General features: G+C 40.0%; 1 protein-coding gene across 5 annotated transcripts in view; it reads right to left on the bottom strand.

Moving 5' to 3' along the window:
• LOC146003305 (follistatin-related protein 5-like) overlaps positions 1-23583 on the bottom strand; it is a 1022072-nt gene that overhangs the window by 686739 nt on the left and 311750 nt on the right. The gene's annotated exons all lie outside the window — the stretch shown is intronic.

Below are 23583 nucleotides of genomic sequence, written 5' to 3'. Positions count from 1 at the left end.
ATCGTTGTGCGGATTGCATAGAGTCACGGATGTCTGTTTGTGCGGTATTTAATATCGGTGGTTCTCGATTATTTTTACATGTCGTCCCTTCCCACCCCACCCCTAGGGGTGTCAGGGGTATCATACCCCCACAGTATTTATTTCCAGATTGCAAGTGATACGTGTACCAAGTTTGGTTGAAATTGCTCCAGGCGTTCGAGAGTTATGCCGGAACAAACAAATATACACACCCACACATAAAGAAAATAATAATAAAAAAGGAGGAACCGGTAAATTTGGAGCAAATGACATCCTGGTTTAATGAAAGGCTCCAGGTCTCATTCCTTTTTAGTTTCTTGTCAAAATAAAATTGGAAAATGTTGTTATATTTACTAAAGTCTACTCCAATTCTGCTTGTGGTATACCTGGACTGCATTTTGAAGACTAATGAGACTGCCATCTGGCCTCTGTTGGATTTGTGTTCTGTCGTCTGTATATGTTTGTGATTGTCCCTTCATTAATCTCATCTTATAAACAATCATCCTTATATTTGCAATTAGCCAAAGGTGGCAGAAATGTGACGTAAAAAAACTAATATCAATAAAATCTATAAACTATATATATTATATCCCGGGAATTTCTGGAGCAAAGCTAGGAGGGAGGTGGTCGTAGCAGTTCACGCTGATAGAAACAGCTGGGACTTGCAATTGCCCTCCTCCCTTCCTCGCAATCCTGTTCATCTGCACGAGTTCATTGGTTGTGCCCTCTCGAGTCACTACTTGCGCAGAGGGGTTGTTTTCGTTAGCTTGCTCCAGAGATTCCCGGGACAGAGAGTAGGTGATTGTCCAAGATTTAGCTAGGCCACGTCTTCAAATAAAAAATTAAATTGGTATTCACATTGTTGTAACGTGCTTACCATCATACTCATCATAATCTATACGAGCCTCTCCGATGGCGTGGTGGTAAGGTCTTGTAATCAGGGAGTCCCGGGTGCGATACTCGAAGTGGATTTGGATTCCAGTTTAAACTGTAGGCCCAGTCCCGATCAGACTGTGTATAAAGTGTACATAAAACTTACACGCAATTAGGCTTCAACCGATACCTGTGGTATCAGTATCGGAAAATATCGGTTGGAATTTTCAACCATCGGTATGGGAATCTATTGAAAGTGGTACTTGGTCAGCCCTAATAGTTGTATATAAAATAGGTTGTCCTTACTCGCTTACTCGTCAATGCACAGCTCCAGCCCAAGGACCAAAGAACCTGAAAGTCGGGGGGGGGGGGGCAGATCTTCCTGACGTAAGCACCAACTACGATAGGATTTTTGGAAATTCCACCATTAAAGACAAAAAAGTTGATGCTAAACATTGTTAATTTCGATACATTTACAGCCCAAACCTACGAACATGAATATCTTTATATTGTAAGCAAAAGTGCTCCACAGATGGTGCTGCGTGCATTATACATCTCAATATTGTTTTATTTTGCGGAGATCAATGCAAATTGGCAAATGAAAATGCCCATTATTCTTATGAATGTTATTTTATGATACCAACTGGTAGTGTTGTAAACAAATAATTAATAATTATTTACATGAATCCTAATTACTGATACACACGGAACTAATTCTTCATCATTATCTTGATAATGTGGTTTGAATTCGTGATCTGTTAGTTCGTATGAACTTTCCAGCCTGATCATTACCAGTGCGTACTTAGAGATCGGTTAGTTCATTGAACTCTCCAGCCTAACTATTGCCTATTTTTGTGGGAGCAGGAAAAGGTTTATTATCCATTTTGCCTTGACTCATCTCACTCAACAGGTCGCTAGGTGCCGTAGCTTGCCACGAGTTGATAGTATCCTGGAGATGAGGCCTTGTTTATTGGTTTATTATCCAAGATTTGTTTCTTTTATTCTCTTTTCGTCCTTCTCTGAGCAAGCGTATTAAGAGGCCATATCATGGGCAGCGGAAAAACAGACCTTCATTCTGAACACTTTTACTCGAAAACTATTTGAGACATTTGAATGAGTTTTGTGGTGAATTGATTAGAAAGGATGAATCTTAACAGTGAATTTTGAATTTTTTTTATCACTTCCATATTTTAAAATATATTAGCTGTCAAATATCTCACTTTTTGGATCGGCGTATAGAGCCCGATTCTAAGTTACTGTAAAAATTACACCTTGCAAGGCTTTCTTGCATCCTTCCTGAGTAAACTGATTTTTTGTTTTTTCAAATTGAGAGGCCCATTGTGACAATACGCTATTTGCAAACATTGATATGCATTTTCAAACAGCTTTGAGAATGGCTTTATTCGAGCCATAGTGGGGCTGGCCATCGGCTGGCGGGGTTATGTTCAAGTCCTACGAGTTCAGCCGTCTGCCGATAGATGACTCTGACCAGGTTTTACTACGGTGGGCGTGGCTTGTCTTACTTCTTCTTCTACCCTTGTCATTGTCTTTTCCCTTGGGGGCGGCTTTTGACCGTGCTCCGACCATTTCGGAAAATCCAAAGTTGATTTCCTTCACCCGGCTGTTTTTTTCCATTGTGTTTTATTTGTCTTATTTCTATTTTCCAAAAGGATAAATACATTAATACAGAGACTATCCCAATTGAATCTTACATACATTATAGCAAAATTAAAGTTTGTTTTAAGTCAATTACATGCTTAAATAGGGTAATCGGGACTGGGGCTACAGGATAAAGAGGGATCCAGACTACTGTGTAGTTCTACCGGGGATCGAACGTGAGACCCCTTGAATACAAGTCGAGATAATTACAACTAATTTCATCGAGGAAACTCAAGGACTTATTTGGGGAGGGGTACGGACCCCTCCCCAAGAAAGACTTACCAAATGCAAAAATTAAATAACGAAAATATATTTGTGTAGCATTTATTACATAATCGATGGTTATAATTTCCTTTGAACTTATTGATTGATTTGTTGTTTCTAAGTCCACTTTTTGCACAGAAAGACTAATCGGGACTGGACTTACAGTTTAAAGTGAGATTCGAACTACTACTTGCACCCACGGGGTATCCAACCCGGGATCCCTTGATTACAAGGCAACGACGATATCACTGCGCCATTGAGGAGGCCCACTCTTTGAACTTATTGGAAGAAAGATTGGAATTAGGGGGCTTAGAAGGACAGTACCAAAGATTTATGCTAGCACGCTACTATTTATAACAATATGCATAAAATATTAATCAGGAACTTTACTTTTCGCTAACCGGATCTAACATTCTCTTTTATTCAATAAATATTCAATTCTTCATCAATTTGAAATGAATTTCTTTGCCAGGGCACTTGTTTTTTATGCAAATTATGCCGATCTTAACTACAGGTAAGCTAGATAATGAATACGTGCTGTTATCCGATCTTTTTACCTATTTATGTGATAATAATATAATTTTAACTTAAACATCATATTATTATTATTCCCGACACAATTGGTTCGGTGTATTTCTAGATACGTGCCTTGGGAGTCCCTACAGAAATTACAGCGATAGGAAGTGAGACAGTCGGGTACTATTTCAAACTCTAAATCTTGTTCTTGTCCCAAGTTATGTAAACGCTCTCTCGTTTTCGTCTCGATCTCTGAATATAATTTCAATTATAGTCACATTAACTTCAACGCATTTTAAAAATACAATTTGTGTCTATACAAAGAACACGCTTGGGCAATACATTCACATTTAGAGAACACCGATCTATTTCATAAAGAGGTAAGACAACTATGCTGAAGGGAGATATTTAAATTTTAAAAATAATTCACTGCACATTCAATTATACTATATGTAATGTTATGTTATAATAATGGAACCCACATCTTGCAATTTTTTTAATTCTAGTTTCATTAATATTTTACTTCGGATATTATGTGAATACATTAATCGTGATGGAGGGAGAAAACACACCGGAACGACAAGTTACCGGCGACACGTGTCGCTTGAGAATTTCACCAATCGAGCGTAGGCATGTGATGCTTGTCATGCCGCTACGTTGTGAAACGTTGCTGCTGATTGGCTCGTTCCCAAGCGACATGTGTTGCGTGTCGCTTCGGTGTGAGTTCTCCCTAAGAGGGCTAGTGACAATGAATTCAATTACATCTTCATGGCTTGTTCATGACTGAAAGAAGCTACTAGTGCCGCATGTCGCTCGGATTGGGACTTTCTCTCAATATCGTGTATCATGTCGACTCGGTTTGTTGTTCGTGCATGTTTTGCTTTAAACTGAATAGGCTCTTGTTGCTTGATGTGAATGTCCCGTGTCGCTTGGGAACGAGCCAGTCAACAGCAACGTTTCTCAATGTAGCTGCAGACCGAAGTGACAAGCGACACATACCTCTAGAGAACAATCCAATCAACAGCAACGTTTCACACAGCTGTAGAATAACATGTCACACAAGCCTGCGTTCAATTGGTGAAATCCTCAAGCGACACGGATATTTCACACCGTCTAAAGCAAAATATTCACTGCGCATGAACGAACAACAGGCCAGGGCGACACAATGCACGGTATGAAAATGAACTCAGTCCGAGGGACACACAAGCAACAGACAACACAAGCTGAATGGTTGGTTGCATTTATTACTGAGAGCCAGTTACCAAGAGACACGTGTCGCTTGTCGCGTGTTGCTTCGATATGAAGTATCCCTAAAAGTAAGCAGCTTTTGAATAGTCAGTAGGTAAACAGCAGTGACAGCGCCAGACTTTCTTGAGTGGGAGAACTACTGGATACCTGTCAAAGATTTGGGTGGACCACATCTTCACATAAATATATTTTGATATTCAAATTTTAGGTGATCCATACAAAGAGGGTCCTTACCCTTTCAGCCACTTCTGTAGCCTTTTTAGCACATATGCTCTTAAGCTGACAATAACTATTAGTTAATCATTTTCAAATGTCATTTTAACATGAATTAATTCAGAGAACAACCAGTGTAGCATACAGGTATGAATAAGTGCATGACTTTCTAATGTCACTATATGTTTGCATTCATCACACCTACCATAGTTTTTCAGAAATATATTAATTTACATTGAAGAACGAGATCAGATCCTGCGTGGCCTAGGGACACGAGATCGAGTATGAGACTCCGTCTCTAAAATAGAGCCAAACCAGAATTGGAGGTACGATATTTATTCCTTCTCATGTGTGAGCCGACTAGCTGTAGCTATGTATACAGTTGTGAAATACGTTTTCTACCACACTTTCCTTTTCGTTTTGGAGAAAAACTACCAGTTGCCCTGTAATTTCTAATAATTTCTGACACCGCTGATTTCCCAACACCAGCCACTTCAGCGATTTGCCGCACAGTCATGGATGTGTTGTCACTCAATGTAATAATTGTAGAACGTTTTCTGGGTGTTATATCCATACTGAAAACACGTAGGAACACGGAGCACAACAAAAGCGTGTTTATCTACTACAGCCAAGCACTCACAGAAGTCTGTTGGTTAACAATTGGCATTGCATCATAACGACAATAATGAAACAACAAAAATGCTTCAAACCTTGCAATTGTTGCAATTGTTGTAAACAGTATCAAGTACGCATCAAACAGTTAGCTGATACTACTAAGCTCCGCGACAGCTTAAGTTTGCAGCAGATTTTATGTATTAAACCACGCGAGAATGGCACTCAGCATCTCGCATGCAAGTCTTGCCTCAACTGCCAAGCTGTTCATATCACAGACAGTGAGAAAATTGGCAGAATTACAGCGGAACTACATTCTGTGCGCACGTTTGGGTCTACTATATGCGAAAAGTTGCTGCAAGGTTAACCTGTCGCAGGGCTTAGTATACGTGTATGTTACGTATTTATTCGATTATCTCACATAAAGAGTGGAAGACTGTGGAAGGGTGATTTCTCTCTCTTTGTCCGCATTAATTTGCACAGCACTGTATGTGTGAGTGTGAGTGTGTGTGCCCGTATCTATAGGTTAGATTACCATTCTTATATGTATTTTTTCTTTGTATTTCTTATTTCTCTGTAATTTTTATATATTTTTTATTTCTTTCTTTTTCAATATTTTAATTATTTCACATTCATTTTTTTTGTAAACATGGTCAAGTGAAAGAAAAGGCTCCACAGTCTTAACTTCGCCATGTAAAAGAAGACGAAATAAATAAATAAATATAGATACATTGTTTGAAAATTAATAATAATTCAAAGGAATTTTAATGGTACACTTCTATGGTACGGCTAAATGATCGGGCAAGAAATTTTATGTTAATTGCGCAGTAGGCTACTTCCACATTTATTGTAAACATCAAAGGATCCCGGGTTCCATGCCTGGCCCAGTTCCGATTAGCCTTACTGTGCATAAAGTGGACTTAAAACACCAAATCAATAAATCATTAAGAATTAATTTTAAAATTTTATAAAGATTCAATATACTAACCTTCATTATTAATTCAATGCCTAGAGAATTATAAAAATTGGGGGAGGTTGTATTTATATACACGAACGCTCGGGAGCCAATATAAGTTTACAACCTGCAAATCGGGTTTTCTCTACCGATTCAATATCTCTAATGTTGTTTGTGTTCACCTGATTCAAAATCGGTCATAATTTATTTCGGAAATTATTTTTGGGAGGATAAAGACAGTCGATAGGAGAGCTTGACTGCCGTTCGATTCCCGGAGGAGAGGGTGAGGAAAGTGGGCTCTCCCACTGCATGAGGTGCATCTACGTACAAGGGACTCTACTATATAACTACGTGGGAGCATAGAGACGATTTGCATCGCCTCTATAAATAAGGGAGACTGTGGATATGTAAAGACCCACCACGACCCACCCACCAATATGCCTTCAAAACACATTGCATAATGCAGGTGGGTGGCTTTACCAATTTCTTTCAAATACAAGTAGTTAATTATAGTAACAAAACATATTTTTATATATAATTGGAGTTTTCAAAATTACAATAAAATAACAAAGCAACCCATTTTGTTGTAATTCTATAAAGAATAAGTTAACATAGGCCAGAATCGGCAAATTTCCCGTTCGGACAAATGTCGCAGTTGAAGTAGCAGTCTAAACAGGTAAAAAACTGCTTACTGACACGTAATCTGACTTAAATTTGGCATAAAGCAGTCTATTTTTTAGTTTGAAAGACCTTGTGACATTTGTCGAGCCGGGATGAAGTTCTTCATAACTAATGGGATAAAAAAAAAGGAAAATTTAATTCGTACCACTACTAACGAACTTCTTACGCCATTCGCATGATGTAATTAATAAATACAATACATGATTATTAAAAAGCAAACATTTCTTTGTAAATAATAATGTAAAATGCCTGTTTTTTACCAATCCCTCGCCTGTTGTAGGTTTGTTATCCATGAAATATCAATCTGGAAATTTTGTTTCACAGGTACTTGTCATAGAGTAATCTTTACGCTGTAAATATCAAATTTTTTAGCTCCCCCATCGGAGACATCTGGGCTCAAAATTTTGAAAAAAGAGAATCAAGAAACGATGAAAGAGCTATAACAGTAATCCAGCCGAAATACTCTGATATTACATAACTTCCCTAACAAAAATATCCTAAACTTTGAATTTTGGTCCAAATCAATATGTTGAAAAAATACACGAAACATACAATGTAGCTTGAAATGTACTGAAAACAATGTTTTTTACCCAAGCTATAATTTTTCTTAGATGAGTTATCATAATTACCGCAACTGTCTACAAAGGCTAAAAATGCCGCAAATCATAAGTCAAACATGGCTGCAATTTTTAAACGAAGTCAAGTTTAGGAAAATACTACCCTTGCATAGGGGTTACAACAACAAAAATATATATAAATGGAAAAAGTTGACCATTTTCTCAATTATTATCTTTCTGGACCACATGGTATTAAATGACCATATTTTGCTTTAGACTTAATATTAATTAAAATATGCAAGTTTGATTAAATTAGTGCATATATTGTGTATCAGTGAAAGTTTTATAAAAATAGATCAAATACATTCACAGAGTCGGTTTTATGCAAGGATAATATTGGAAAAGTTTTCGCTTGAAATCATTCACACTGAGAATCGAACCTGGTTTACTACGTGCCAGTCCGATGTCATATTTTATCTGCTTTTCTCATATATCAGTATTTACTCAGTTCCATATTTTTAACAATCACATTCAGAACATAAACATCCATGTCTTAATCGGGATTCGAACCCGGACCCCTGCTGTCGTAGCGCGCTGTGCCTGGCTGTGCTAACTACCTCGTCCCGAAGGTCAAATACTATTCGTTGAAGAGAAGCTTCCACAATTACGTATGTTACAAGCCACATATTGTTGCTGCAGGACTCTATATTATCGTTCATCTGGAATTTTGACACGAAATGGTAAGATCAGCTTTTGGCAATGAAGATGCCAATCGACCCGAACAGCAAAACCTAGGACATGTCAGCGGAAAGAAATGACAAGGGTTTTACGACCTGTCAATCACTAACTGCCCGTGTACCGGAAAAGGCGTGTTCTTCAGGGGCCTCGCGAAGCGGGCCTGGACAAAACATCTGGTGGTGTAAACGCTGTGCGCGCTCTATCGGCAGAAGGAAGGCGAATTCGGAAAAGGCCTTTCCATGATATACAGTCTTAAGACAAACAACGCGGTTGAAGCAGCGGCATGTCTTGGTAAATCTATACATATTTAAGATACCTATACATCCTTTAGGTTGTAAATGTTGATGTTTCTTGTGTAATGATCAAGTTCTTTAAAGCTGATGTCACTTATTATAGCAATAGAGAACAGGGCTTCTCAATCATCATGAGACCACGGGCCGGTAAATTCTCTTTTTAAGGGTCGATGCTCCGATCGCAACAATTTTACTCGTAGACACTTTAATTAACATGTACCAATGAAATTAAATACAAATAAATAAATTATGATTACACCATAAAGAGTAATAATTCCATTATACCGGGTTTTTCATAAATAATTGAGGGGTTAAAAAATTTATTGCAAGTAAACTATTGAACTTACGTTAATAAAACCAATCCAGAACGACCGAGGACCGCAGTTTGTGCTGCATGTTTCGTTAAGCTGAGAGTTCACATCCCTGTCGCTAGGCGACACTCAAGTCACCCACATCCCTCAGTGTTTTGGTCCCCAAGATCACCGGACCTCACACCTTGTCGTGGGGTTTCATCAAAGACAGGGTATTCGTCTCACCGTTGCCGCGTGATATCGCAGCCCTGAGGGAGCGTATCATCGCAGCGATAGACAACTATCGATAGGTCCATGTTGATGTGAGTGTTGCAAGAACTAGACTATCGTGTTGACGTGTGCTGTATCACTCGTGGTGCAGAAATTGAACATTTGTAAGTGTTACAAAAATCTGAGTTCCTCGTTCGTTCTGGACTGGTTTCATTAACGTAAGTTCAATACTTTACTTGCAAAAAATATTTGTAACCCGTCAAATGAAACACCCGGTACATATTGTTTTTGGTTTCCTTCGGATTATTTTTTTTCTCCTAAAATTTTAGCTAGGTTTTCCCTCATGTGGCAACACTTGAAAGAAATCAGATGAGACAACACAAAATTGTTTCCGTAAAAACATACGTAAGCATATTTCGTGAATCGAGTCGAGCACTTTCCACCGTTGATAAGCAGCCACCACACCCATCCTTGACGTGTCCCGTAATAAAGCCTGCATCAGCGGATGGAAGCGTTATTAGTCCCCAACCTGAGGCCCCCGCTGAGCCTTAATCGCTCATCGCGGGTCCTCTGTGACAGCCGCCATTGTGAGAGAGGCGTGTCCGTAAACACTGGCCGAAGGGGCGTCTCTCCAGCCGACCACCAGCAGAGAACGACGTCAATGCGTACAAGCATGGCGACAATCATTCCACAAAACCCGACAAAAACCAGTGGCGTTCGTAACGACCCATGTTGCGGGGGAATCCTTGTGTGCCAGGAGGACCCTGTCCCGACAGCATTATTAGTGAAGTCATAAAATAACCGGAATTTTATTAATAACTTTTATTTTCAAGAGTACTTACATAAATTGTCTTAATTTTCGACATATACTCTGTCCCCGGAATCTCTGGTGCAAGCGAACGAAAACAAGTTCTCTGCGCAAGTAGTGACTCGAGAGGGATCGACCAATGAACGCGTGACAGGGGAAGTGAGTGCATGAAGGGAAACCCCCGCCTGCAGCTACCAGCTATTTGCACTGCTTAACTCTGCCCACTCGCTTTCTCCCCTTCTCTACCATTATTCGTGGCTTTGCTCCACAGATTCCCGGGAGTGTAGGCAACAGTAGCTAGCGCCATTTCTCGAATTGACATTTTGAACCCGGAACAAATGATGCAGTAGCAACGGGCTGTGATTTTTTTTTTTTTTTTTTTTTTTTTTTTTTTTTTTAGGAAACCCCTAAGCGGTAGTGTCCCCCGTCATTCACTTTCTCTAATCTTCACGTGCATCAATTTTCACTGATTAGTCGGTTGTTATTATTCAGGACAAACACATACATCCATGTCTGAACCGGGATTCGAACCTGGGATCCCTAGCGTCGTAGCGTTCTGCGCTGAGAAATCCTCCACGGAGGACAACACTAGGACTTCGTTACGGATGTCGGCTACTTCATTCGCGATACGAGATTGTGCCATCTGGAGCTGGATTATCAAAACGACTGAGGCAGGCTTTAGACGAAAGCATTTCCTTTAACATTTTTGCTAGCATAAATGCTGTGTAAATGCTTCCAAAAATCTTATAGTAGATGGTACTTTACACGCAAGTATTTCATGTAACTATTCGGCTAGCTTTTGCTATTACAATGTATAACATATACAGCATGAAAGGCGCGTCGAGTTACATCATCTATGGCGAGTGGACAGTGTTCACAATTGAAACAACTAAAATATTCTTACAAACGTGTACATTAAACGTTGTAAAGTGTGTATTTAAGCAGTGCCATTGCTTTTGTACCTAATAACGTTTTATACGAAACGTTATTCCTTTCGGTTGAATAGTTATCGTCTTTTAAAAACGTGAAGTGATACATTGTTTACATCTCACGCGGCCGCCATTACAGCTGCACTCGTGACCTAGAGGTCGCTTCTGATTGGTAACGCTACGAAAAATGATACGGACCGAGCCTATCCTTGAGAAATGCCATGAAATATGATTTTTCAGTTTACACGGTAGCATTTTGGTCATGGCACAAATGTTACGAAAAATGACAAGGAAAATACTTTCGTCTAAAGCGGGCTTTACTGAAAAATACTGTTCAGACGCAGATCTAAGATCTGGCCTACCTTTGAGACTCGCTTCCAAGTTTTCTTCCGTATACTTCCTTCCTCCAAAGTTTATTTGCTTTCAATGGTGGCTCTTAGCTTCAGTTTTTCTTCTCTCAGTCTCCTTTCATCCTCTTTCTCCATCTTCGCGTGAAAATCCCCCATTATTTTCGCCCATCTTCCCGTGTGGCAGCCACGTCTGACTGTTTCCACGAATCGTCGCGCCGGAAGTGAGTAGGACGAAGAGACAATCTGGACGGAAGGAAGGAAACCGCTTTCATAAGCTTTTCTATTATTTTCCAGTGCGAGAATACGACGCAGGTCCCTTCCCGGAACGCAGCTGCGTCGCTCGCGGGAATCGAAGCGGAAAATGAAAGGTTCTGTCGCCTGCAGGATGCGGACAGCTCGACAGCTCGTCGCCTAATACAACCCTTAAAACCAAAATGCTATCATATTACCTAATAGCGTTATCAGCGCACTCTGTACTAGCCTAATTCGTATCATTGCAAGTGGATTGAAGTGTACTGGACTGCCACCGAGATACTAGACAATACACAAGCTGTATATTTTCAATATACAGGGTGTCCATAAAGTCTCACCCCCACCCTAGGTATTGTGAGAACGCCTGTAAATAGGAAGAAATGGCGGAACACGTATTCCATGATGTTCAGGGGGAAACGTTTTGAGGCCAACCATTCCCTACCCGGGCCCCCCACAAGGGGGTAGGCTGGGGTCGACTCATTTTTTTCAAGTAGCAAGGGAGGTCGACGAATATGTCGTTTGAAAGGTCTTATCATAACAACAATAATAAAGCAAATCCGAAGTCTCTACGTAGCTTCAATTGACAATGGGGTGAAATCAAATGTGGAACATGACCAGCACTGGACAAAACTCCAACTCCTACAGTAGTAATCCAAGACAACAGTGGGAGCTGGAAAAATGTTCATACACTGTAGCATGATTCGGAGATATCCTAGCATCCCCTTTTGGGGGGCCCGGGTAGGGAATGGTTGGCCTCAAAACGTTTCCACCTTAACATTATGAAATACGTGCTTCGCCATTTTTCCTATTTACAGCCGTTCTCACAATACCCAGGGTGGGGTGAGACTTTATGGACACCCTGTATATACTCTCCCTCTTATTTCTGGAGCAAGGTCGCGCATAGCGGCAGAGAGGGGGAGGGAATCGAGTGGGCAGAGTGAAGCAGTACACGCTTCTGCGAAGGCTGGTAACTGCAGTGGCTTTCCCCCCACCATGTAGTCCAGTTTCCTCTGACGTGTTCATTGGTGGAGCCGTCTCGCGTCACTACTTGCGCAGAGACTTGATTTCGTTCGCTTGCTCCAGAGATAACCGAGGCAGAGTACAGGTGTAGAGTGTAATTATTTCCATAACATGTATGGTTGTGCTGCATTTGCAGCTGGAAACGAGTCACAACTACCGAACCCACCAATCCACAAGCTAGACGCTGACGTCATCTCAACCCAACACACCAACCCTGACATTCTTGCTCACGCTCCACGTTGTTAGTAGGCTCACTAGCCAGCTACGTTGACTGAGATTACGTTTGGAACATCTGGCTGTTATGCATTTTCAAGTTGGGGACGAGTTAAGACTCACGAAGCCTCCAATGAACAAGTGAGCCGCTGATGTCATCTCAATCCAGCACCTATCGCTCCTATCTTCCTCAAGCTCTACCCTGTTGGTAGGCTCACTAGCCAGACTCGTGCAGTCCACTGGAGATATTACGAAAATATATCGTTGACTCTTTTTAATTCAAACTTGAATACTTCGAATTACTCGATAATTCGAACAAATATTTATTCCCCATAAATCATCTTTAATGACGTAGTTTTTGTTAATTCGGATAAATCAAACTTTTTTCGTGTCCCCGTAGAGTTCGAATTAAATACCACACGTCGATTACAGCCCGTCTCGCCTAATGGTTCATCAGTACCAGATTATCTCATTTGACACCTACCCGTCATTTTAGGCGAAACAGAAATTTCCGTTCCGCGTAATCAAGTTGAAATAGAAATGTTTAAATGATAATGCGAGAATGTTCCCTAAGGTTCTGTGTACATAAATTTCGCTCATTTATCAAGAACGTAACTGTAATTTGTTTTTTTGTTAAATTACAAGTCAATGATCAATCAGGTGTCTGGGGGTTCGGTGCTCATGGTTACAGGTAACCAATAGAGAAGAGAATTTACTGAAGTTTTGCGTATATTCACATGCATATCCGCAATATCTAAGCAGAGTATGCACAGAGGGCTTCAGCCCCCCCCCCGAAATTCTACAAATATCTAATTTAAATGTTATTTTTATTGTTAAGAACAGAAATAAAGTTATAACCACAGTGACAACTGCATTACATCGAAAAAAGTTTAGTGTATAATAGAGGAACGAGGTTATATTTTCTATTCTACCATTTAATCCAAAGAATAAATAGATCCACAGCTTCCAAAACTTATAGTTTTCTATGTGAGAGGTCACAGAATATACAACTAACTGTTAAAGCCTTTTTTTTCAACGATTGTGTATAAGTTAATAACAAAATACAATAACTATAGTTTTTCAGTGTACTAACTGTACATGAAAAATAATGGACAACAATAAATTTCGATTGAAATTGGTATATAGCTATTTTAGTAACTTATAATAGTTATTATTGTAAAATAAGAATATTTATTATTGTCATTATTATTTGAACGGCTCGGGTGTAAACTATGGTAAGTGACATTTTGCTTATTTTTTAGTTACAAAGTAAAATGTACCATCCTTCAATTTTCGACTGAAATTGCCACGTCTATTGGACTCAATGAAGCCTTTTAAAATTGGTAAACATATTATCCACAGCATAGCTTCTAACAACTTTTGTCTGAATGAACTCAGAAGTCGCCAAAATGAAAGTCACCATGTTTTACACCTGAGTCCTTGATATGTACTAATCAAGTTTTATCTATGGCCTGATCCCCTCTACAAATATTTCTGGCGACGCCCGTTCTGATAAGGGATCACCCCCCACCCCCCAAATAAACTGGCTACGGGCAGTGATGTGCGTCTACGCGTAAACAACGATAGTCTACGCACACGTAGACTATTTTATTTTATTTTTTTATTTGAATTTAAAATTTTGGGAGCGTCAGCACTTAGGCTATTTTGCTCCCGTCACATTATACGGGGGCCAGCCCCTTACCATTACAAATAACAACTCTAACGTTGCAGAACTAAAAAATTTAAAATGTTCTGACTTCTGTTAAAAGCTGAGGCTGTAAAGGGGCGCTCAGCACAAATAAGGACAAAAAACAGGACAATACAAACAAAATTATAGTGGCCATGGGGCCAGTCGCCAGAGCCTCGTTAGTCTTCGGTCCAGGGTGCACTATGTGGAAGTGAGGTTGACATTTGGGTGTACTACGTGGAAGATCACCCCTTACACCCCATAGACTATTTTATACACGTATATTACGTAATCTATGTAAACAACATGGCGAAAGGTGATAACTTAGCAAAGGGAGCCGTGGAAGTAAAATAAAATTATACTACGTATCAGTTGCTGATGTGTGAGGAGAACTTTTCATACTCTTTCTTTCAAATTCGAACAATTTCTCACCTAGGAAGAAACCTAATATACGAAATATTCTAGTGTTTTATGGAAAAGATCACTCTTGCCTCACGACTTCCATCTGTTGTTGTCTTTTGCATACTATTTATCTTCTTCCATAGTTGATAATAGAAGAGAAGAGAATTTTTGTTGTAAATAGGATTCTTTTCATTTCGTTAGGAACCAATACAGTTGAAAATGTCACTTTCCTTTCATAAAACCCTTGGAAATTAATTTTAATGCACTTTAGATTGTCTACGTAAACTTATAGTCTACGGGCCTGCTCTCGAAATGACATCACTCATCCTCACCGTTATGAACCAAACATGCTAGAACAACTTCTGAGAATAGTTATGAACCCTGCTTTTCGACACTGACCCGTCTAAAATATCCTTGGTGTAGCTTTTGCATTCAGCTTCTCTTGTGAATTCGCCGCTGTACGTTTGTAACCAGAAATAAATGCACCAGAATATCACCCAACAAATCCGACTCCATCCCCTACAACCCCCCCCCCCCCCACCGGCGGAACAGAACTCGGCATGGCAGGGACACCCGACCTCAGGAATTTTAATATCGCCACTTAGTTCCAGCATTGAACAACAGATGTCTCTTCGCACTGCCACCGCAAATCCCACATAATATCCGTTCTATATCCGTCTCATCGTCAGAACGCTTGTACGCGGCAAACAGTGGCATTCATCGAACAATGGACCCTCTGCAACCGCTGGGTGGATGACTTCATTGTTGGGCTTCGCTCTGTTCCATTGTTTCTCTCGGCGAGGGTACAATGTCAAAAGGGGAAAGGAAGAAAGATGACAAAAAGAACATAATTGCAAGGTTTAGAAATTCATGCTTCGTTCTGTTCAACCAAAGAATAACAGAAAGCTTCTGCGGGTATCGGACTTTAAACGCACTTCGTGTAGAGTTGAGATTTCAATTATCAGTGTTTCCAACTACAGTAAATATCCACTATGTTTATCCAAGTAATGGTTTGATTAGATTTTTGTTATTTAGCGTCGCTTTTCTGCCACTTTTGGCTAATTGAAACGGTGAGTATGGGTGATGATATGATGAAATTGATGAAGACACACTCTTATAATAACAACAATGGCAAGACCGGGATTCGAACCCGGAACCCATGTCGTCGTAGCAGCCTATGCTAACCACTGAGCCATGGAGGTCGGCACCAAGTAATGGCCACAAGAATTTGTCACGCTTCAGTAATTCAGTAATGCCTAATTCAGTAATACCATATTTAAAATGTTAAATTTTAAAACACAATACTTCTATCGTGTTATGACGTCAATTCTGTTATGACGCAATTTGTAGGTACTGATGGTCCTGCCTAACCTGTAAGGAGTGCATAACGGTAGATAAGGGGACTCTCGCACGTTCATTGAGACACAGAGACTTCTTTTCGTTCCCTTGCTCCAGAGATTCCCGTGTCAGAGCTCAGGATATATTTGTAAAAAATATGATGTGTGCTGATTAAAAAAAAAAGTATGGTTTCTGTTCGTTGGATTTGTACAAGTAGTTGAAGAAAGTTACTTGAGATTAATATTGTATTTACCTGCTTCAGTGTTTTTCTTTTTACATGTAAAGTATATGGAAATAATTTCCGTGGAAGGTGTGTTTTGTGTTGATTGACAGGAAATATACAGGGTGGCCCAAGAAAGGTAACCGAAATGTTGAACCGTTTGACGTGTGTTCTGTTACCTTTCTTTGGGCCACCCTGTATTAGGTACTTATGATATCACTGGTCGACATTTTGAAAAACAATTTCGTTTTTTTCCCAAACCAATGCGTTATTCTGAAAGTATTTTGAATGCTGATCAAGGAAATGACATCTATTTTTTTTCCTATCACGTCAGGATTTTTTCCCACGTCACAAAGTTCAATGGGCCCCCGTGGCGGAGTGGTTAGCAGGGTCCCGGGTTCGAATCCCGGCCTGGGTATGGATGTTTGCGAGTGTCCATTCATCAATTTCATCATGTCATCACTCATCCCCATCTTCGCAAATTAGCCAAAAGTGGCACAAGAAGCGAAGTAAAATAAATATAATCAATCAATCACTAAGTTGAATCAACGCACGATACTATAACATTGACTTTTTTTTACATTTTGTGAGGAATGGCATTTTTGATATTACAAAAAATTCGTCACAATGATTGGAAGACCTGTGCTATGCTGTTAGAATTTTATCATCATATACCTAAGAATTTCTATGAAAAAGGAACATGACAGTTGAAACCCCCCTTAAGCCACCCCCAAATAAATTAACCTGCGCCCGCCTATGCGGCTCTCAATGCAACCACTTTGATACATTACTTTGCTTTAGTTTACTTTACTTCTCTTCCACTTTTGGTTAATCGCGAAGTTGAAATTAATGAAAGGACAAACACTAACCCACACGGACACAACAAAGTCCCACAGATGAGAGGATTATAATAGATGAGACTTTAATCAACAGAGTCTCGTTAATCTGCAAAATGCAGTGCAGTCCCGGTGCGCCCTCTTACCATGGCGCCCTGTCACCAAAAGGGCGCCGAAAAGATGGACGTAGTTTACAGTATACACCCTTACTGCAAGAACAGCCTAGTTTATCTCAAACTAGAACATGTAAATTTTGGATGACTCCGACAATGAAATTAGGTTCTAAATATATCAAGATTATATTTTTGTCCATAGATGGCAGCACAAGATTATATTCTATTTGTTAGGTAGAAGCATCACGATAAACTAGAAAATTGTCATTCTTCTGCATGCATTTTGACAAAGTATTTGAGTTCTAAAAGACATGAGAAACACAGTATGTATAATTGATTGAATGATGATAATAATTTACAGTTTGAATCCAACTCTTATGAACTAATAGCTTATCCATGAATTTATAAGAAAAGTTCTCAAGTTTATGTTTAGAGCTTATGAATACGTTGGGATGCTCAGCAATTTGTCCATGCCAATTTTCATTAATTTTTCTCTTACATTGTATGTGTTTTGAAGCGATGTTTTTTCATTATGTATGTTGGTGCAGAAGTTGTCGACAGCTTGACTTGTATTTTAATTCTTGAAACTCTTATTGGGTCAAATAAAGTGCACGAACATGGTGATGAAGAATTTGTACGGTAATCCTCATGGATCCCACTGTACTTCTGAGCTTATTTTATCGCACTGTAACCTATAGCCTAATTCAAATATGGTAATACTAACCTTGCCGATCAGGTAACTCTTTTGTGGGGGAGCGGATGACATTTTTCTCTACTTTTTTACGCAAGAAGCCGCCGCAGCAATGAAATTCCACCATTCTATTGATTCTCTCAGTTCGACACTGAGAAGAAAGGTGGGTATTTGTAAGACAAAGCGACTCAGAAGCCGAGTGGTCGACTGTCGATTTCGGCTCGAAGGATGCCGGGTTCGAATCCCTGCTTTGTGTGTGTCCCTTATTTCATCATATAATCGCTCGTCCACATCGTCGCGATTAGCCGAACGTATCAGAAGAGCGATACTAATGACAAAAAATAATTCTTTCAAGAAAAGGACATCCCAACTGGAAATTTTATAAATAACACCAGAGGTCTTCAAAATGTCGCCTTCTTATATTTCCAGCAGCAGAAAAGAACAAAACACATCAGAAGATTTCTCCCCATCCAATCAGGAGCGACGATCTGCTTGATGTGCTGACTCACCTCGGACAAAAAAAGAACGACTGGAAATGGATAAGCAGAATTATCCCGCTCCGTCTACAAGACCCACCCTTCAATGGGGGGAAAGAAAAGACGAATCTTATGTCTTTCACTCACCATTAACCACCATCCCTAATGGTCCCTTACGATAAACCAACAATATCGACGGATCCCAATCAAAGGGAAGTACGTATAAGATGTAGCCGTGATAAAAACTACGGTAACACTTTACTATACGGGTGGCAGATTTCTTACTTCTTACAGGAGAAAGTACTTACGGAAATCATTTTCTGTAGCGTTGTGGAAGTTCGTGAATGTAGTTTTGATCCATTTTAATGAGAATGCATGTTGTTTTGTGAAAAAATCTCTGTCCGACACGCTGTTTCTGCTGCCGCCATTTGCTTTCTGCACGAGAGCACAATGTTCCGTGTGTTAGATGACGTAAACCCCGTAGTCAGTGTTTCAAACTCGCCGTGTTTTCACTAGAACATGACGTGTCGAGTATTTTTAATTTTTTAATTTATTTTAACTATACTTGCCTAACCTAACGGAAAATGGTTTATGGGCTAACGTCAATGGTTTGCTAGGTATTAGCATAATTTCAAATCCGGGCACGAAAGTTGGTATTTTCCGGTGAACAAGGTTGCAACACTGCATAAATCGACAAAACACTCTCACAACGCGCGATGAACCAGTACGCTATCGCCATAATGTGTGCTACAAAATCGAAATAACGAGTAACAGTAAGTACTCGTAAATGGAAGAAATATACATTATTTTCGTTAGAAATTTATTATTTCACTTATAGAAATGTTCCGCAATGCAGAATAGTACGTTAGCAATGTAAAAAACTGCGAAATAAATTATATATATAGGTGTCACCCCTATAGTAAAGTAGTACCAAAACTACAGTTCCTTTATTTATTTACACGTTTGCTATAGTCGACGCGCTAGCTACATTAACACCGGCTGGGTTTGAAGTCCACGGAGCGCGCCCACCAGCTCCATCAATCACATCTACTCTCCACATCTACTCTATGCCACCTTGTCCCTCCGCGCACCTTCCCACGGTCTCCACATTGAAGTTGCAAAGTACGGCAACAGCGTATCCGCAGTCATGTGACTGAGACTCCACGTGGAGTAGACGAGCAGAATGACAGCTGCGCCCATTGGCTGAAGGTTGAGTGTGATTGGACGAAAACAACTCGCCCTATTTATCCCCACCCACGTTCGTGGCGGCGGCATTCTTCAGTTCTTCTACGTTAACGAAGTAAACACGTGGACTATACCAGCGACATGCAGAAGGGTGCGGTCGATGGGGTCCACCCAACTTAACAAAACTCAAATTACTGCAATGTAAGGCTTTACAGCAATGATGTTACCCCAAATTTACTACTTTTGAGGAACCAATTAAAATACATCTGTACAGGACAATTTAGCTGCTTGTTTTCTACGAAATGTAGAGTCTGAAATTTCATATTCCAGTTTCGATAGCTGAGTACAAACCAAGTGTTATAAGCTGTGTTCATTAGCCCATGTTATGAAATTTATAATGCGAAATCCAAAATTAAAAATAAAACTAAGTTTCTTCTTAGAAAAAAATATCTTCAATCACTCTTAAACTTGTTGCGGTCAAAAATATAGTTCTTAATCCATCTATAGTTCGGTAATGGACCAGTGAACTGTATTTTTATGTGCTACTGTATCAAGGTTATCTTAGTCCCTGAACGAGAAGAGTATATGTACGAGGGACTGTCGAAGGATAACCTTAAAAGTCTGACAAAAGCTACAGGGCAGACTGTACTCAGATTTACATGAAGTATTGACTGTTATTTACAAAAAGACTTCAAGGCTGCAACACTGATCAAGCGAACTTCACAACACAATTTTTGTCATTTTAAAGATGGCGCCTGCTGCACCAGCGAAGATCAGTGGTTTCTTGCCCTCTGGAAGCTTAAAGCTTGTAGACATTCTACAGCAAATGAAAATTCAATGTCTTTATGCATGTTTAGAAAAGGAAGTTCGACAATGGCCTCAGTTCGCACGCAGATGGGTGGAATGGCCTTAGCGATTGCTCATAAGTGACTACACATAGATTCCAAGTATTCATCTTCTTGAGGTACACAGACATTAACTCAAACTTGAAAATATATATATGTGGATCAGCAATTGGTCTGTGCCAAAATGAAGCAAACTTGTGCAGAAATCTAAGTAGTGCTAATTAGTTGTTTCAAAGTAATACTTGGTACGAGCTCTTTTTTAGCCTCTTTTTTTATCAATTGAATATCACTTTTTGACATATATTGACAATTTTTGTCGATGTTTTAGCGTTTAGCGATGTTTTTGTAAATTTCCAATTTTTTCCCTTTTTTCCCACTCATACTTGGTACGAATGCCACGATCTTACGTGATATAACGTAACCTATCCTTTTTTTTGTGCTAAACTACACGAGAGCCTCTACGTGCTAGTAGTGTAATCAGCCCGTTTGAGCAACATCATTTGGGGTTCAAAAAAACCTCAAAAACTCACTTTCTCTCCACGTTCCGCGCCTCATTTATTGCGCTGACGATGTTTCGCAGCGAAGAAAACAGCACCAAAACATCAAAAGCTCACTTTACTCATTTGGGGTTCACCAAAATCTCAAAAAAAAAAAAAAAACTCACTTTTATTAATTGAGGTTCACCAAAAAACCTCAAAAACCTCACTTTCTCTCCACGTTCCGTGCCTGACGAAGGTTGGTATGGTACGTTCTGGAACCATCCTTTTGATCTATTTTTTTTTTATTATTTTACGATGTTTTACGGGTTAATCTAACCTACAATGAGAGAAAAGTGGACAGAAAAAAAAAGCTCTGGCATCATTTTTTTTAAGCTCCTCCTGCTCTTATGCTCTTTTGACCTACACTTTTCAAATGACTTACGACATTTTCCTATAAGTCTGCTGTCTCCTCTTACTGTAAAAGGTCCCTCAGTGTAATCTACTACGACCTTGTGTGCTCTCAGCGTAATCTGCTACGATGTTTTTTTAAACTCTTATGTGTGATCTTCTGCGGTGTGTGTGTGTGTGCGCGATAATCAAAATTATTTTTGTTAAGACCCTCAAAAAAAAAAGAATAAAAAAATAATATCCCGCCACAGAGAGAGTGGGAGGGGGGGTGTGCGCGTGGTGCCCAACACCGGACGACGATCTAAACCAGGCGCGGCATTTTTGGCATACTCTGTAATTGTTCGTGGTGGGTTGCAGCGAGGAAGATTCCGTCCCTACGAATATAACTTTCAAATCTGAAGAAATGAGCGTCGTGGGGTTGTATTGCTCAGCGTCTGCAAGAAACACATCGTGTGGCAAAATTCGCAGCACGAATCAGGTACATCGCAGCAGGAGAATTCTATGCGAATGTTGTTGCCCGGGACGAAATGGAGCAAGCAGCACGCTTCGTTCTCCTGCTGGTCTATCTGGTCGAGGATCAAGCTGTAGCCTAACTTCGGGGAAACGACCGCTTTAACGGTATTGTCGCTGTTTGCCTCGAATCGCCTGGCTCCGAAACTGCGATCATCTTTCATGTGAAAATAAGAAAAGAGCGTTCGCACGACGTCGACCCACGGCGAGGGGATCTTTACCCAGTTCACGCGCTCGATGCGCTCCCGAACGAACGCGGAATCCTTTTTGGGGAAGTAGCGTTCTTTGCTTGCGTCTAGGTTGAGAGAATCGATATACGTGGCCCAAGACCACACTTGGTGGTGCTGCTGCTCGCTGCCACAACCCTCAACAATCTGGTGGAAACGAAAATTATCAGGCAGGATCGTCCGTTCGAAGGTTTTGTACTGATTCGATATTCTTTTTTCAGTCCTCAGGAGGCGCAGAAATTGAGTTTTGAAGGCGTCAGTTTCAGTTACGTCCTGGTACAAATCTTTCAGGACGATCAACTTGTTTTCCAAAACAGTATAATGCAACACCAAGTAATTGATGTTGCAGTGTATGATGAAGAACGTCGGGATGATGCAGCAGAATCGATAGATCAGACCCCAGCCGAGAAAGTAAAGCGTGTGGAAACGATGCTGGGTCGTCCACGTGAATTCGTTCAGAACGTGGCCGTCGCAGACGGTATTCGGAAAAATCGTTCGCAGGTACCTGGCCGGATCCTTTCCGAAAAAACTTTCTCGAAAACGTGTGACGCCAAGCCAGAGCGTTGATGCAATCGCTCTTGAAACTAGCCAGCTGTGGGGGCTGACAGATCGAGCTTCCTCCCCAGATCGAATTGAGTCGCGTGCCTTTCTACGAACTCCAAGTAAGGCTTCGCCGTGGGCCACACGATGCTCGTGACGATCTGTTCCCCCGAGAAATTCTATATAAAATAACATACCTGAAATTCTATTCACAGTATAGATTGAATTTTTTTTTTTTTTTTGAGTTTTGTAATCACCCCAAGAAATTCTATATAAAATAACATACTTGAAAATTGTATTCACAGTATAGATTGAATTTTTTTGAGTTTTGTAATCACCCCGAGAAATTCCATATAAAATAACATACCTGGAAATTATTTTTTTTGGTTTGTGTGATCTGAGAAAGCATAATGGAATCCACCAGTTTGATCGAATGTGTTACTTGCAAAAAATTAATATCTAAAACTAATATTAGCAAGCACAGGGCAAGATGTAGCGAAACAGGTTCGAGAATTAATCGTTCCTTACCTTCTAAGTCTTGTGCTCGATGCGGAAAAATGATCAGCGTTGCAAATTTAAGTAAACACCTCAAAATTTGCAAACCATCGACCGAACGAGGAACATCGAAAAGGAAAATCGATGATCCAGAAACGGAAGCTTCCACTTCCAAGCAAATTAAATTATCCGATGAACGCAAACCAATTAGATCTGCATTCAACGACCAACTCCAGGATTTTTCAATTAAGTCAGAAGCAGGCCGTGACATCCTTAGTTTCTTGGACGAAACGAAAACATCTGTACTAAATATTTTGAAAGATAAACTTGAAAACAACTCTATAAAAGTATACGTTGTTCTGTTTTCCGAATACGAGAAAGTTGATGGCACAACGAGTATTTTTTATCATC

This window comes from Lepisma saccharinum, chromosome 20, assembly GCF_977018435.1.
Source record: "Lepisma saccharinum chromosome 20, izLepSacc3.1, whole genome shotgun sequence".
NCBI classification, from domain to species: domain Eukaryota; kingdom Metazoa; phylum Arthropoda; class Insecta; order Zygentoma; family Lepismatidae; genus Lepisma; species Lepisma saccharinum.
The sequence above is the reverse complement of the archived record's forward strand: the minus strand, read 5'-3'. Positions and strand labels throughout refer to the sequence as shown.